We start from the raw sequence: 4,932 nt of genomic DNA on the forward strand, positions 1-4,932 counted from the left end.
CCAACAGAACCCTACACCAAAAGAACCCCACACCAATATAACCCCACACCAACATAACCCCACACCAACAGAACCCTACACCAACAGAACCCTACACCAACAGAACTCTACACCAAAATAACTCTACACCAACAGAACCTTACACCAACAGAACCCTACACCAACAGAACCCTACACCAAAAGAACCCCACACCAACAGAACCCTACACCAACAGAACTGCACACAAACAGAACCCTATACCAACAGAACCGCACACCAACTGAACCCTACACTAAAAGAACCCCACACCAACAGAACCCAACACCAACAGAACTGCACACCAACAGAACCCTACACCAACAGAACCGCATACCAACAATACCCAACACCAACAGAACTGCACACCAACAGAACTGCACACCAACAGAACCCTACACCACAAAACCCTACACCAACAGAACCCCACACCAACATAACCCCACTCCAACAGAACCCTACACCAACAGAACCCCACACCAACAGAACCCCACACCAACAGAACCCCACACCAACAGAACCCTACACCAACAGAACCCTACACCAAAAGAACCCCACACCAATATAACCCCACACCAATATAACCCCACACCAACAGAACCCTACACCAACAGAACCCTACACCAACAGAACTCTACACCAAAATAACTCTACACCAACAGAACCTTACACCAACAGAACCCTACACCAACAGAACTCTACACCAAAATAACTCTACACCAACAGAACCTTACACCAACAGAACCCTACACCAACAGAACTCTACACCAAAATAACTCTACACCAACAGAACCTTACACCAACAGAACCCTACACCAACAGAACTCTACACCAAAATAACTCTACACCAACAGAACCTTACACCAACAGAACCCTACACCAACAGAACCCTACACCAAAAGAACCCCACACTAACAGAATCCCACACCAACAGAACCCTGTTATGTTTACAAAAACACACAAAATAACACTTGTTCTCAGTTGAGGCTGACTATATTCCAACGACTAACATTTCAAAATACAACGAATATAGAACCCCCATATCACCTAGTCATTTAAGATAAAAACATAGAAACAAAATAGACTGTCAAATCAATGATACAAATCATGGAAGCTATACTAGGCAATCAGTGCTGAACACTACACAGCATCCCCCCTCTTTTAAAATAGGCATGATTGGAGGTTATTAAGTCTTGAATGTGAGTGAGGCGGGAGCCCTTACAGGCTACAGAATGGGTGCTGCAGCAACAGCAACGGGTGCCTGTGGGGCTGGCACTTGTACTTCAGTTGGGGACAAGGGAGTGTGTGCCACTGGTAGCGAACCACTCAGGGTTGCATCAATGGCAGAGTGGGGACATGCAGGAGGTGGCACCTTCCTCAGTCGGCTGACATGCCAGCGAGAACCGTCAGTAAGTTGAAATATTACTGGGGCCCAGCTGAGGTTGAACTTGACATGGTGTTGACAAGTAGGTGCTGAGCTTGTCTGAGTGGTGTGTTCGTTGCGCCTTGACCCAATCCCTCACTTGGATTCTAGGAAGCCGTGCTCTCTTTCTTTTGTTGTAGCGCTCCTAACCTTTACGCTGTTGGCGTTGAACTGCTGCGTTGACTGTCGAATCTGTCGGGTTACCAATAGAGGGACGGAGTCTGTGTAGGGGCAGCTCTAGTTCACGTCCTAACATTAGCTTGGCAGGAGAGACTCCAGTGGCGGAGTGGTGAGTAGTTCTTTAGTGCAGCAGAGTTTGCGACAAGGACTCAGTGGAGGAGCGACCCTGAGCTAGGTGAGTTCTCAGTCCATTTTTCAGGATGCTTTAGACGTAAGCGCTGAACTCGGTGGGAGGGCGGGAGGGCCATGGGCGGGAGGGCCAGGGCGGGAGGGCTGCTTCAGCTTCACAATGCCAAGGTAGCCCTCATGAGCCATGGCCAACACTCATCCTCCGAGGCTGCAATGTATGGCTGTGCAGTTTCCAGGAGCTAGACATGTGCCATTCCTGCATGACAGCTCATGCTCAAACCAGGCATTTGGTTGGAATTCCGATGGGAGCTGTGCCGGCCAGCCATTGCCTACGTATTCCCGCAAGGTCATGAAGATGGGGTAGAAGGCTGATTCCTGATCACCGACAACAACGAGACAGCCTATAGGGAGGAGATATGAGACCTGGCAGTGTGGTGCCAGGACAACAACGTGATCAAGACAAAGGAGATGATTGTGGACTACAGGAAAAAGAGGGCCGAGCACGCCCTCATTCTCATCGACAGGGCTAAAGTTGAGCAGGCAGAGAGCTTCAAGTTCCTTGGTGTCCACATCAACAACAAACTAACATGGTCCAAGCACAAGACAGTTGTGAAGCGGTCACGACAAAACCTATTCCCACTCAGGAGACTGAAAAGATTTGGCATGGGTCCTCAGATCCGCAAAAGATTCTACAGCTGCACCATCGAGAGCATCATGCCTTGATGCATCACTGCCTGGTATGGCAACTGCTCCGCCTCTGACTGCAAGGCACTACAGAGGGTAATGCGTATGGCCCAGTACATCATTGGGGCTAATCTGCCTGCCATCCAGGACCTAAAGGCCCTAAAAATTGTCAAAAACTCCATCCACCTTAGTCATAGACTGTTCTCTCTGCTAACGCACAGCAAGCGGTACCAGAGCGCCAAGTTTAGGTCCAAGAGCCTTCTAAACAGCTTCTACCCCCCAAGCCATAAGACCCCTGAACACCTAATCAAATGGCTACCCAGACTATTTGCATTCCCCCCACCCCTCTTTTACACAGCTGCTACTCTCTGTTGTTATCATCTATGCATAGTCACTTTAATAACTGTGCCTACATGTACATATCACCCCAACTAACCGGTGCCCCCCGCACATTGACTCTGTACCGGTACCCCTTGTATATACCCCTTGTATTTCTGCATTAGCATCGAACAGCCCCTGTGAAGGGCAACTTTTCAGGGAAGTTAGAAACCAATATACACAGGCAGTTAGAAAAGCCAAGGCTAGCTTTGTCAAGCAGAAATTTGCTTCCTGCAACACAAACTCAAAAAGGTTCTGGGACATTGTAAAGTCCATGGAGAATAAGAGTACCTCCTCCCAGCTGCCCACTGCACTGAGGATAGGAAACTGTCACCACCGATAAATCCACTATAATTCACATTTTTCTATGGCTGGCCATGCTTTCCACCTGGCTACCCCTACCCCGGTCAACAGCACTGCACCCCCAACAGCAACTCGCCCAAGCCTTCCCCATTTCTCCTTCTCTCAAAACCAGCTGATGTTCTGAAAGAGCTGCAAAATCTGGACCCCCACAAATCAGCCGTGTCGTCTGAGATTCCCAAAGATTGGAAAGCAGCTGCGGTCATCCCCCTCTTCAAAGGGGGGGACACTCTTGACCCAAACTGCTACAGACCGATATCTATCCTACCCTGCCTTTCTAATGTCTTCGAAAGCCAAGTTAACAAACAGATCACCGACCATTTCGAATCCCACCGCACCTTCTCCGCTATGCAATCTGGTTTCAGAGCTGGTCATGGGTGCACCTCCGCCATGCTCAAGGTCCTAAACGATATCTTAGCCGCCATCGGTAAGAAACAATACTGTGCAGCCGTATTCATTAACCAGACTCAACAGCTTTCGTTTCTCAAATGATTGCCTCGCCTGGTTCACCAACTACTTCTCCGACAGAGTTCAGTGTGTCAAATCTGAGGGCCTGTTGTCCGGGTCTCTGGCAGTCTCTATGGGGGTGCCACAGGGTTCAATTCTTGGGCCGACTCTCTTCTCTGTATACATCAATGATGTCGCTCTTGCTGCTGGTGAGTCTCTGATCCACCTCTACGCAGACGACACCATTCTGTATACTTCTGGCCCTTCTTTGGACACTGTGTTAACAACCCTCCAGATGAGCTTCAATGCCATACAACTCTCCTTCCGGGGCCTCCAACTGCTTTTAAATAGAAATAAAACTAAATGCGTGCTCTTCAATCGATCACTGTCTACACCTGCCCGCCCGTCCAGCATCACTACTCTGGACGGCTCTGACTTAGAATATGTGGACAACTACAAATATCTAAGTGTCTGGTTAGACTGTAAACTCGCCTTCCAGACTCACATAAAACATCTCCTATTCAAAGTAAAATCTATATTTGGCTTCCTATTTCGCAACAAGGCATCCTTCACTCATGCTGCCAAACATACCCTTGTAAAACTGACCATCTTACCGATCCTCGACTATGGCGATGTCCTTTACAAGATAGCCTGCAGTCTATCACAATGCCATCCGTTTTGTCACCAAAGCCCCATATACTACCCACCACTGCGACCTGTACGCTCTCGTTGGCTGGCCCTCGCTTCATACTCGTCGCCAAACCCACTGGCTCCAGGTCATCTACAAGACCGTGCAAGGTAAAGTCCCGCCTTATCTCTGCTCGATGGTCACCATAGCAGCACCCACCCATAGCACGCATTCCAGCAGGAATATCTCACTTGTCACCCCCAAAGCCAATTCCTCCTTTGGCCGCCTCTCCTTCCAGTTCTCTGCTGCCGATGACTGGACTAACTACAAAATCTCTGTAACTGGAAACACTTATCTCCCTCACTAGCTTTAAGCATCAGCTGTCAGAGCAGCTAACAGATCACTGCACCTGTACATAGCTCATCTATAAATAGCCCAAACAACTACCCTTTCCCCTACTGTATTTATTTATTTATTTTGCTCCTTTGCACCCCAGTATTTCTACTTTGCACACTTATCTACTGTCAAATCTACCATTCCAGTGTTTTAATTGCTATATTGGTACTTACTTCGCCACCATGGCCTATTTATTGCCTTTACCTCCCTTATCTCACCTCATTTGATCAGCCCTCCATCCGCCCCCTATCCACTCCCTATGTCAGGTAAATGTTACAGCCCCATGCATCT

Source organism: Oncorhynchus kisutch, linkage group LG18 (assembly GCF_002021735.2).
Source record: "Oncorhynchus kisutch isolate 150728-3 linkage group LG18, Okis_V2, whole genome shotgun sequence".
NCBI lineage: Eukaryota > Metazoa > Chordata > Actinopteri > Salmoniformes > Salmonidae > Oncorhynchus > Oncorhynchus kisutch.